This window comes from Pleurodeles waltl, chromosome 2_1 (genome assembly GCF_031143425.1).
Source record: "Pleurodeles waltl isolate 20211129_DDA chromosome 2_1, aPleWal1.hap1.20221129, whole genome shotgun sequence".
In the NCBI taxonomy this organism is placed as follows: Eukaryota; Metazoa; Chordata; class Amphibia; order Caudata; family Salamandridae; genus Pleurodeles; species Pleurodeles waltl.
In genome coordinates, this window is record NC_090438.1 from 305501636 (window position 1) to 305515409 (window position 13774).

A 13774-nucleotide genomic window follows, 5' to 3' on the forward strand; every position below is an offset into this window, starting at 1 on the left:
GCTGTCCCAGAACTGCTTTGGTGCCTCTGCAGACTCTCCGAGGGAACAGGCTGGCTCTGTTATGGTCTTGGATCAAACCAGTTGACAGCAAAAGCGCCAGTCACTGCCACCCATCAATCTAGGCCACTCTCCTGCAGACTGAGCCCCTCGGACAATGATGAGACCAGCAACAGGCTGGTCCGCCAGACACCCAGGAAGCAGAATGTCGCTGCCACAACCTACCCATGCTGCTGCCTCACCTGTGGTGCTGTTGGGGGTCCAGCATCCCGGAGGAGTCCACACACAGTGACATACCAGTCTGCGGCTCATGAAGCCACAAACCATGGGCCCAGGAGATTGGGAGTGGGAGCCAGCCTCAAAGCCATAGGTGGGCCACCTGGCCTGATGATACCCTACCTCCCACACAGGGCCCCGTAGAGCCCAGCAGGGAGGCAGTAGCTTGAGGCCAGGCACACCACATTAGCAGTTGCGTGGTCTCCCTGCCCCCATTATAAGACGCCGGTCACACCCTATATAGCTGGTGCAACAATTCGGGTAGAGGGCGGATGGGACACCAGCCGACAACACTGTCCCACCTAGTGAACTTTGGCAACAGGGGAGAAGCTCTACCCTCGACTCCTTACCCAGCGCCCAGGATGCAAGCTGCCCAGGCCCCGAATGCAGTTCTCCTCATCGGCATCCTCCTGTACCTCCATTGAGCAGGCTGCCCTCAGCGCAGCACTCCGGGGTGGAGACAGAAGGGGCCCTCTCCCTTCCTTCTTATATATACCAACCACTGGAGCATGCATTCCATTAAGGTGAGGCCCTCACATGGGGTGGAGATAACCCTGCTCCCGCTTGATGGATCTGGCTCGCAGACTTGTGGAGGGCCGACCGCCTCCCTTCCTCCCAGTCGCATCGGACCACCTCTACTTGATGAGCCCCAGTTCACGGCTGCTTGGGTGATCTGGATCCCCATTGGGATCCTCGCTCTACTCCAAAATTCTTCATTGGCACCCATCACCTCACTGCATAGAGAGGACATGCAAAGGCCTGCCCCGGTCACTTCCTGAAGCCACTGACTGGACAGCAGACATGGTAAATCAGCCTGAGAGACTATCAAAGTCACAAATATTGCAAATCCAGAACTGGACTGCACACTACCTATTCTACCTTACGGAAAGGGATACATCTTACTTCAACTTACCTTACAAGGAGGCCCTGATTGCTTTGAGTCGCTGGTCACAGCTCACCCACTTCTCTACTTTCTGCCATGCTAGAACCTGCAGACATGAGCATGCTATGCTCCAACACACCCCCATTACTGCCACAATCTGCTGTTCCACCAATCAACTTCCGAGGCCCCACAACACCAACGCCTAGAGCAGTAGATAATCTGGACACTGTCTTGGTAGTGGTAGAAAGCTCCTGGGCCTCCACCGAGTCCTAGTTGGGATCCCTCATGTGCGAGATGGGGTTCCTCTGCCACAACCATCAAAAATGAGCACACAGAGTGCCAGATGGGGAAAAGGCACTGGCCTCTCTACAACCACAAACAACAGAAGACCAGCACTCCATACAAGTCTTGCATAGATGCGTTTGGGTCCTTGAGGAATGGGCAGACGATACAGAGGAAAGCTCTCATAGAAGCAATGTCCGAATGCTCGGACTGCCTGAAGGTATTGAGGGTGGGGACCCACTGTTGTTCCTAGAGAACTGGCTCTGCTCTTTCATTGACCCCTCTGACTTCAATCCTTTCTACTGCCTGCAGAGGACCAACTGGGTCCCTGCTCGGTGGCCCCCCTCTGAGATCCCCAACATGACCAATGCTTGCAAAACAGCTTTACTTCAAGGACCAAGCTGCCTTGTTGAAGTCAGCCTGGGGGAAAGGGTCACTGAAAATTGAAAGCAAAACAGTCATGCCTTTTCCAGATTACACTCAGGTGGCACAGCGGCAGAGGACCACCTTTCTGGGAGTGAGGAAAGGCCTGGGACAATTGAACATTCAATATTTCCTCCTGTTTCCAGCCTGACTGACTATTCTAAGTGATAGTACCCCCATCTTCTTTTCAGACACTGGAGATGCCTAGAACTGGGCATCCAAGTACCTAAATGCCACCCAGGCAGACTTAGAGGCAACCACCTCTCACCCTTCACAACCCAAATGCAAAAGGAAGAGTCAACTGAGGCGAGGGCCCTCCCACGGCTACCAAAGCCCCAGCTCTGACAGATGCTGCTATCTCCAGGTGGCTGCATCATTTAGTGATAGAGCAGAGACCGCAGACTGTGAAGGGGGACCCCACATCTTTACCACAGACGAGAACTCCAACACATCAGAGGGCTCCCAGCATGGCTCTCAGACCCCTCTGATGGTCACACCACAGACAGCAGATGGATTGATAAGACCAACCTGACCCCCATCTGGGAGTCCATCCTGAGGGCACATGCTTGAGGTACGTCCATGTAGTCAAAGTCATCCGCAACTCATCACTTCACTGCCAGATCACTGTGCACTCCAGTTTCTAGGACTTGGAATTTACATCAGTTTCTTTCACTCCTTCTCTCCCTCTCCCTCTCCCACTCCATTTCCCCTACCTTACCCTACCCAGCTCTACTCACACCCACGGTCAAGCCCAGCCCTTCAACAATGTAATACGCTTAGTGGCTTTACCTATGGACATTACTCACTGCTTCACTGCCACAAGCCCTCCATATTTTACGATAATTTCTACTGACTCATTTGGGCCTATCACCATTTGCAGCCAGTTCCTACAATTGTTGTTCTTCCCTGTTGCTATGTTGTTGTTTACCCCCATCTTACACCTGGACCTGGTTTTAGGTGCTGCTCCCCTAGGAGCTTTAAGATGACACAGTATAGGCAAAGGCTGAAATCTCCCAATATGCACAATGTGGTCCTGATCGCCCTAACTCTTCACACACTCATTGGCCCAGAATGACCTCACGAGATTCCTCACCATTAATGTTTTTGCAGCATGCACATGGCATGGAAACAATACACAGTATACTCATACCGTAAGCAGCAGCACGCACAAATGGTCTTCATCCAGGAGACCCATACTACTGCCCTAGAACTGCAACAGCTGTGAAAGCGATGGAGAGGGATGATCTGCATCACAGCCTACTCTGCCTATGCTTGAGGTGCAATGGTCTGGATCCGCATGGAGGTGCCCTTCCAAGTTCTAGACGTAACCATAGTGAAAGAGGGGAGGCCTGTGCTTGTGGAGGGCCGCTTTGATGGCTCTACGGTCCTATTGGGGAGCATCTATGCCCCAAATATGAATCAAAGACCCTTCTGGTATACATTGTCTGAGACACGAGTGCAAAAACACATGTCCCAAAGTTGTTGGAAATGTAAAAAATAAACACGCTGTAGAAAACATGAAACATGAAAATATCTTACAACATCAAGCAAAAGCAGAAACCACACAGCTGTTCGTAGTTAAAAAACAGTTGAGGCCCAACTTCCACACTGACATGAGCAAGGTGAAAAGTTCATTTAAGAATGTAGTGGAATAGGAAATTTAAAAGGGTTTTCAGTTAAAATGAATGAATGAATGAACGAAAAGGTTCTGTATAGCGCAGCTGTCACTTCCAAAGGAGCATCCTGGTGATGAACAGGCAATTAGCGTGGTTCAAACTATTAAAAAAAAAACAGAATCAGATCATGAGCGTGCAACAATGTTCACTAGACAGACCAAAAATCCAGGTTTTCAGCTGTTTTTTTAAAGCTTCCTTCAGATTCAGTCATTCAAAGATATGGTGGCATGCAATTCCATGCCTTACCTCCTCGGACTGCTAACGATTTACCACCTTTAGTTCTGAGTCTGAATGTAAGAACCATAATGAGATTAGCCTCTGTCAACCTCAATGGGTATGCTGGAACATAATGGGAGAATCTAGTAACTAGATATTCCAGTCCTGATGCTCTGTAGGCTCTGAATACTATTAGGAGGATTTTAAAAAATACTTTTTTGTGAACTCGTAGCCACTGCAAGGTTCTCAGGGTGCTGTAGGCCAAAGCCCAATCTAGCAGAGGCATGTTGAACTATCTGGAGCATCTGAATAGTGCGTTTAGAATATCTGGCAAATGGGTTATTACAGTAGTCCAAGCCTGCTAGCATCAGGGCAGCAACAACTGTTTTCCTAGCAGCAAGAGAAAGAAAGTCAAGGAACGTTTTGAGAGCTTTCATGAGGCCAAAGCAAGTGCCAGCTACAGTGGATGCTCGAGGCAGAAACAAATGGGCTGAGTCAAATTAGACCAATCAATTTCGGTCCACCTGGATCGGGGGAGGGTAAAGGTGGGCCACTAGAGAATGGGTTGAAGGTGTTGGAGCTTCCAAAAAGCATAACCTCAGTTTTATCAGTGTTGCATTTTAGATGGTTAGCTTGCATCCACCAAATAATTTCTGCCAGGCAACATTTGAAATTTAGCAGCGAGACCAAAGAGGCTTTGTCTAAGGACAGCATAAGTTGCTTGTTGTCAGCATAGGAAGCAACAGCAATGTCAAAAGATGAGATACGTGTAATTAGGGGGGGGCATAAAAATGTTAAACAAAGCTGGGCTTAATGAGAAGCCCTGAAGCACACCTGTATTGACAGCTTTTTCTGAAGAGAAAAAGGAAGCTAGCATGACAGTTTGTTTATGATTAGATAGGAAGATAGGAATGATTTAATCCAGGCTAGAGCTAAATGAGAAATACCACAATCATAAACTGTAAACTTCGTACTTGTATAGCGCACTAATCACCCGTTAGGGTCTCGATGCGCTGTACGCATACCGCTGTGGAGCCCCTCCTGGCTTTTCCCTGTGAGGTGCCCACTCCTGGACAACCTCCAAGGTGAAGCCAGGAATCCCAGCGCTGTTGTGGAGATTAAGCAAGCTATTGCCCAGAGTTACAGAGTGGGACCCATGAATTAGATTAGGCACTGATGCAAGAATTATCAGGTCCAAGGAAATTGAGCACAAGACCCACCGAGGCAGGAATTGAACCCTGGTCCCGGGCCAGATTTCTGCATCAGGGTCTGCCACTCTAACCATTGAGCCACACTTCTCCACAATCATGAGCTGTTTGCAGCAGTATGTCATGTGAGATAGTATCAAATGCTGGGGACAAATCTAATTAAATCAACAGCATTTTTACCAGAATCCAAAGTCATTTTAAGTGTGTCTGATTCTTTCAACAATGCTGTCTTGGGGGAATGTCTGTGCCGAAAGCCAGATTGTTTGTGGGGCAGAATATTTGCTTGCTCTAAGAACAGCATGAGTTGTGAATTAACCAAATTTTCAAGTATTGTACGTAGAACTGGTAGTAGGGAAATGGGACATAGATAAGACAATGTTGTGAGATCAGTTAACTGTTTTTTGTGAAGGGGTTTCACTACTGCTAATTTCCAGTCATCAGGGACTGTGGCTGTAAACAGAGAGGAGTTCAAAATGTCATTAATTATACGATTCATACAACCTACCACTTTACGCAGAATGCGAGGGTGGCAGGGATCAAAAGGGGATCCTGAGTTACATGTCAGGATCGCTTCATAGGATTGAGTGAGGGTGATTTCTTGGAAAAATTGAAAGGATTGTCAGGACTGAACAGGGTCGCTATTTGAGGGATCCTCAGATGGCGGGGGCTACCAGATGCTATCTGTATTGATTGTATTTTTTCATCAAAGTAATCAGAAATGTTGTGACATAAAGTTTGAGAAGGTGGTATCTCTTCTGATTGTCGATGGTTGGAGGAATGAATTGACAATTTTGAAGATAACCTTCTGATTGGCCTGCTCATTGTCAATCAACGAAGAAAAATACATTCTTTTAGCAACTTTGACTAGGTATGATATATTTTCAATGCTTTTTTAAACTCTGATAGGTCCTTGATCAAGTAAGCCTTCCTCCATTTTCGTTCAAGGTGCTTACAATTGCGGTATGACTCAGCTAAGGAATGGAAATACCAAGGGACTGATGGCCTAGTTTTTTGAACTTTTTTTTACAGGGATTAAAGGGGCAAGTTTATTAATGACTTTCGAGACCCAGATTTTAAATGTGAGTCCCTTTGCTGTCACATCCCCTATGAGACTTGGGTTGTTAGCAAAAAACTCCTTTATCAAGTTGGGCTTCAATGAAAGTATAGTCCATTAATGAACTGTATTCAAGTGTGATTTGGATATACAGTATGTCGATTCAAATCCAAACTTAAATGCGATTAGCATGTGATCCGCCCAAATCTGTGTAATGGGGGGATCAGTGATTAAATTAGGACTATTAGTAAAACCTCCATCCAGTGCGTGACCAGCATTATGGGTAGCTCTAGTAATTGGTTGTCGAAGGCCAACCAAGTCCAGAATGTCAATTACATTGGACGCATCAGTTCTAGCTTTGGATTCCAAATGGAGATTAAAATCTCCAAGTAAAGTGAAGTTCGCATAAAGTAAAATCGGGGGAGAAATAACATCCTCTAAAGAGCACAACAATCTGACACAATACCCAGTACGGCGGTAAACAAGACAGCCTGCAAAGGAGGAGAAAGGGTTAATCTTGATACAGAAACCAAGGCTTTTTTCTCCCTTCAGGGCCTCTAACTAACAAATTTGGCACTGGAACACATTACGAATAACAATTGCAAGGCCTCCACCAATTGAGCCTATCTTCCCTGATGATTGTGTAGTATGGTGGTAGTGTTGGTGTGATATCAGGATTGCAACAACTATTGAATCATGATTCAGTAATGAACAGGCAGTCTAGCTGGGTCTCACTGAGCAAGTCATATATTTCTAGTGAGTGTTTGCTTAGTGATTTAGCATTGATAAGTCCCCAGGAAAAAGTATTTTTTCTCAATAATGGGGGGACATTGTCAACCATATCAGAAAGCATCCCAAAGCTTGCTCAGCACTTAATACAGGTTAATGGGCCTTCAAATGTATCCGGAGGAAAGATTAAATTGCAACATTTTATACTGTTTTCAAACTGTTTTAAGGATTCTACGGTCATTTGCATACCTCATGGAGGTCTTGTTCAGGTCGCGGACGGGCGGTGACAGGCTCGTCTTTGGCATGCCTTTGGTGCACTAGTGGTGCACCCGCTGCACACTTCCACTGCATCATTCCCATTAGAGTGAGTCCAAAAAAGACTAGAGCGCCAACCAAGAAAGATGTCCGCTCATCTTGGGGTCAAGGAAATAAAATTCAAAGTGGCTTGTGCAAAAGGAGATCGTAATACAAATGCCCCCCTTAACTCAAACACACTTTTTCAGGCAAAAATACAACATCCAGGCTCCCCACAACAGTGATTCAACACAAAATAAGACCAATAGAATACACGGTGGCATCAGACACCCAGCACTAATTGCTGCAGACCCGCTGCATCGTCCCATTAATTAGAGTAAGTCCAAAAAAGACTTGAGTGCCAAACTAAAAAGATGGCTGCTCAAGTTGGGCTCAAGGAAGAAAAATGCAAAGTGACTTGTGCAAAAGGAGATTGTAATACAAATGTCTCCTTTTAACTAAAACACACTTTTTCACTCAAAAATACAAAATTCAAGCTCCCCCAACCGTGATTTAAAACAAGGTAAGAGCAATAAAATACAGCGTGACATCAGAAATCCAGCATTAATTGCTGCACGTCTGCTGCATCATTCCCAGTTATTAGAGTGAGTCCAAAAAAGACTAGAGCACCAACCAGATGACTGCTCAAATTGGGCTCAAGGAAGTAACATTCAAAGTGATTTGTGCAGAAGGCGATCGTAATACAAATGCCCCCTTTAACTAAAACACAGTTTTTCCTGTGACTTTTTGTGATTTAAAACAAGATAAGATCAATAAAATACAGCATGGTGTCAGAAACCCAGCATTAATTGATGCGGGCGTCCGCTGCATTGTTCCCATTTAATAGAGTGAGTCCAAAAAAGACAAGAGCGCCAACCAAAAATTTGTCTGTTCAAGTTGGGCTTAAGAAAGTAAAATTCACAGTGACTTGTGCAAGAGGCAATCATAATACAAATGCCCCCTTTAACTAAAACACACTATGACAAGCAAAAATACGACATTTAAGCTCCCCCCGTTCCATAACTTAAAACAAGATAAGAGCAATAAACTACAGCGTAGCATTCGAAACCTAGCAGTAATTGCTGCACGTCCGCTGCATTGTTCCCATTAAATAGAGTGAGTCCTAAAAAGACTAGAGCGCCAACCAAAAAAAGATGGCCACTCAAGTTGGGCTCAAGGAAGTAAAATTCAAAGTGACTTGTGCAAAAGGTAATTGTAATACAAATTCCCCCTTTAACTAAAACACATTTTTTCAGGCAATAATACTAAATTAAGGCTCCCACCATCCATGATTTCAAACAAAATAAGAGCAATATAATACAATGTGGTGTCAGAAACCCAGCACTAACTGCTGCACATCCGCTGCATTGTTCCCATTAAATAGAGTGAGTCCAAAAAAGACTAGCGCGCCAACAAAAAAGATGGGCAATCAAGTTGGGCTCAAGGAAGTAAAATTCAAAGTGACTTATGGAAAAGGTGATTGTAATACAAATGCCCCTTTAACTAAAACACACTTTTTCAGGCAAAAATACAAACTTCAGACTACCCCTGCCTGTTATATAAAACAAAATAAGAGCAAGTCATGTCTAACAGACATGAGCATTTACGACAACAGCACACAAGTCCCCCTGCACAAGCTCCGATTGTGGCCTGATTAGACAATGGGTTCATAATCGAATTAGTCCAGAGCACTCAGGTGCTTGATTAAACAATGGGTGCAGGGAAGAAACTAAGGTGGTCATTTTGAACCTGGCGGTAAAGACCGCACCGCCAGCGGTCACGGTAACTAGCGCCAACAGGCTGACGGTCCAGACCGCCACATAATGAGCACATGAGAAACAGCCAGAGGCCCAGCCACACACCGCCATTTTGGAAGCACAGACGACGACGGCAGAGACCATCTTCAGGCCGGTGGAAAGGCACCGTATTATGAACCACCACACTACCATCAGTTACGGGGCAGGAACTACCGCCACGCAAAGCCTGGTGGAAATGACCCCTATGAAGGGAATCACTCACCAGAGGCCCACAGAACATGCCGACACCGACATGGAGCGAGAGTTGGAAATAATGACAGTGCTTCTCCTTGCCATATTCCTCCAGAATAGTGACCGCCGACAAAGATGACAACGGTAAGTACTGCAGCCTAGCACACATGGGAGGAAAGGGCACAATTACACAACACACCTAAACGCACACCCAACTCCTCCCAACACCCCAAGCCACACATACCCTAACAAAATGTACTTATCAGACACAAGCCAACAAATACCTGCATCAATGCACACACCTGTGCACACCACACCCCCACAGTGCAACGCTGCACAGTGGTTCAATATTGCGCTAACAGGTCTGCTGGACACTAAAATTTACTTGAACAGGAATAAAGATAAATGTTCAAAGAAGGCCATAGGCCAGTCCATATACACATCCCGGAAGGGCAAATATAGGCCACACTTGACTCGTACGATGGAAAAATCCTCCACTGAGAAAGGGGCATTAATGGGGCAGCCAGGCACCTCAGGGATCAGGGGCAGAGGGCTGTGGGGGTGGGGACTCAGTTTTGGAAGGGGGTCTTGGGCATAGGTTATGGAGGTGGAGAGGGTTTTGGCTTGCCCTTGAGAGGAGGAGGAGTGGGCCTGCACAGGGGGTAGCAGAGGGACCAGGGGCAACACAGGCCTTCTTCCTCAGTAGCGGAGGTAGATGTTGGTGTGTCTGCTTTTGGTATGTTGGGTGTGTGCCTGCATGTGGTGGGACGTGTGGTGCTTGTGTTACTCTGTGTGCTTCATGTGTGTTGATTTGGGTGCATGGCTGTCTGTATGTGTGCTGGGGATTGGTGAAGGAAGTGGGGTACTGGAAGGGGTAGAGGTGCTGGTAGGGGGACGGAAAGACCAGGGACACTGGCTGCCGTCAAATAGGAGGCCAGAGCCTGAAAAAATCTCTGTCATGGCACCGTGAATGCCTTCCAGGAATGCATTGCATTGCTCCATCTGGAATGCCAGCCCCTGGATGGTATTCACTATGGTTGTCTGCCCCACAGAGATGGTTTTCAGGAGGTCAATAGCCTCCTCAGTGAGGTCCCTAGGGCTGACTGGGGCAGGAGAAGAGGTGCCTGGGGCGAAGGAGACACCCACCCTTGTGGGTGAGCGGGCACGGGCCATTTGGTGGGGAGGTACTGGGAGGGCGGTGATGCTATAGGGGGTGTCAGAAGATGGGAGAGAATAGGTGGGCCCAGTAGGGGGCTGCCATCGGAGGAGGTGTCGGAGTCACTACCTTCAGTGGTAGTTGCCTCCCCCGTGGTACCCTCCTCGCCTTCCCATCCACTGGTCCCCTTGGTGTCAGTGGATTCTGCCTCCTGGAAACCGTGGGCTGTAGCATCCCCACTCACCGTGCCTCAGCTCCCTCACCAGATGATGCTAAAGCACACAAGGAAACAAGATCACGGGGAAGGACAAAAGAAGAAAAGTATGTCAATTCCAGGAAACATATTCATGTTGGAACACATACACTCCCACCTATCTCAGGCACCAACCCTCAGCAGACACAATATATGATATGAATGTGCCTCTGACTGGTAGGAATGATCCCACAGTACACTACATTGCCATCCTGGCCCTCTAATCTGCTACACTTTGCAATGGGAAACAATGAGAGACGATGCCAAGACAACAATTCTTCAAATTCATGAGGCCACATTAAACCAATAACCCAAACAGGGGACCCCTAACAGGCCTACATTCCCAGCCATATCTACCTAAGGACACTATCCCATGGACGTAAAGGGGGGCAGGACACACCTATGTCTATGAGCCTGGCACCACAGTGCATGCACCCCTTAGCAACTAACTTCACTCATCATAGTAGCATCACAACAGTGTTGGTACTCACCCCCTTGTGGCTGCTGTGCTGCCTTCAAGCACCAATCCAAATCCGGAAATGCCACCGCCAGAATGCAGGCCATTAGGGGGGTTAGGGGCTGACATGCACCCCTCCCTCGTTGGGAGACAGTTCCCCGCTGGGCCTCTCCGGTCTTCTGGGCCCAGCGCCTCAGGCCCTCCCACCTCTTCCTGCAGTGGGTGCTTCGCCGGTTGTAGACCGCCAGGGTCCGCACTTCCTTGGCGATGGCTTGTCAAAATCCTTCCTTCTGATGGGCGCTGACCTGCATAGGACACACAGAGTAAAGAAACAGATGTCAGTGTGGGTTCCCCATACACAAATGCCATGCCAGTCCAACCTGATATAGCCCATGGAGACATACATATAGACAATAGCCAAGCCCAAAACTGCCAGACACACAATGGGTAAGCATTCACATAGCCAAAAAAAATGCCTACAAGCATCTACCACATTCACACACATTCAAGGAAGACAAATAGTAACTCACCTGTTCCACTAGTTGCACATACAGCTTTGCATACAGGGGTAGGACCCCATCCACCAGCTTCTCCATCTCCTCCGTGATGAAGGCCGGGGCTCGTTCCCCAGTAGCATGTGCCATCTCAAGGACCAGAGTCAGGACACAGCAGCACACACATTGGAGTTCTTCCCTACTTGAGGTGCAGTAGTGGAAAGGGCATGACAAAATGGCAGTATATACTGCGACGTCACCGCCAGCGGTGATCATGATTGGCCCTGCTTCCCCATTGACAACAATGTTATCCAATGATCAGGTGCACGGCGGTCAACACCGCCTACCGCCATGACGACTAACGCCAGCGGAATGAGGTAACTTCCTACACTTTACCACCTGTAGGGCAGGGGACTGCCATTTTGCATCCACCACGCCTTCATAGTCTGGCTAGGGTCCTAGTCCATCGCTCCATTCCATCTCCCCTTCGTTATGATTACTGGTCCTCCTCATGGAATCATGTTGGGAATTGTGCCTACAGTTTGATGCAATAAAACACACACCTCACCACACATTGCCCTGACAGGATTAACACGTTCTTTATATCTGCGTGAGGGACAATTGTGTCGCATGTACAACATGAATAGTGGACCTTGTTATGGAAGTGTATGTCTCAACTCAATGTGCCTCCCCCATTGCTACAGACCCATGTGGCGAGGGAGGGCCCCATCTGTTTACCGACCCCTGGTAGATCTGGCCACCATGGAGGAACGTCACACCATCATCACTTACTGCCTGAATCGAGCCACAATCCTAGAACCTTGTGCCCAAATGGAGCCTGTTCTGATGCCAGTGAAAAGGAATACCCATGCCATACCTACAACTGTGCAGGTACTATCTGTGCTACATTTTTTAGCCACAGGCTCATTCCAAGTGACAGTGGGCATGGGAGCCGGTGTTTCTCAGCCAATGTTCAGCCTCATCCTGTCCACATTTTTTTATGCATTCGTGCAACACCTGCAAAGTTATGTCCAGTTCCCCCAAAGGGCTGATCTCACCACCATCAAATCAGGATTCTATCCTTTTGCAAATGTCCCCCATGTGATAGGTGGCATTGATGGTACCCACATAGCCCTCATACCCCCATGAGTAAATGAACAGGTGTTCAGAAATCGTAAAAACCTTCACTCCATGAATGTCCAATTGGTGTGTTCTGCTGATCAGTATTTTTCTCATGTCAATGCAAGGTTCCCAGGATCAATCCATGATTCCTATGTCCTGAGAAACAGCAGTGTGCCACAAATGATGGGACAACTACAGGGGGACAGAGCTTGGCTCATAGGGGAGTGTGTATGACACGGTACTAGTGACATACCTGACAGGCAAGTTGCATGTAAGTAGTAAGCATGTGTATTACCTCTCTTTCACCCACTTTTCCAGGGGATTCTGGCTACCCAAACATGTAATGGCTCCTGACACCTGTGAGAAATCCCAGGACAGATGCTGAACTCCATTATAATGAAGCATATGGTCGCACTACGAGGGTGATAGAGCGGACCATAGGACTCCTGAAGGCAAGATTGTGTTGTCTGCATCTCTCTGGAGGATCCCTGTGGTATTGCCCTGACAAGGTGTGTCAGATAGTGGTGGCCTGCTGCAGGCTACACAACATAGCTGTGAGGAAAGGTATCCCACTTCTGGAAGAGGAGGATGCTGTCCAACCACCCCTGCCACCTCAGAGGATGGATGAGAGTGATGAAGAAGAAAAGGGGAAGACATCAACTCCAGAACCCAGCTAATCCGGCTATACTTCCTGTGACTCTGAGGTACGTTTCCTATTCTGCAAATGGGTTTCCTGCATTGTTTCTGGGAGACTTATGTACTAAGTGCAGTGGTGTCCCTTAGCAGTGATGTTGCTACTTTATGAATGAAGAAACAGATGTGTTACAGCAATGGAATGTACAGTGTGACATACTTCAAACATGACAGTCTGTTAGACCCCCTTCATGCAATAAACGCAGCAGTATGATGGAAACTGGCTAATACATACACTAACATTTGCTTGCTGACATTAAATGAGGACAGATTTTTTGTGTGTACAACTGTATGTATTTGAAGATAAAACATACATGAGTGATGGGACAGTGGAAGGGAGTGGGCACATGGTGAGCAATATCCTCAGGTACATTTCCACAGCTGTTGGTAGCACAGGGGGAAAGTCCATGGGGCCATTGGAAGATGGTGAAATAGCAGTGGCATGTCAACAAGGTAGCTCAGTGGCACACAAGGGAGACAGTTCAGGGCAGAGTCAATTCCTGGTGGTGGTCTTGGCTGGTGTTTGACTGGGATGTCTGGGTCTGAGGCCACGTTTGCGAGGGGGTACCTGGG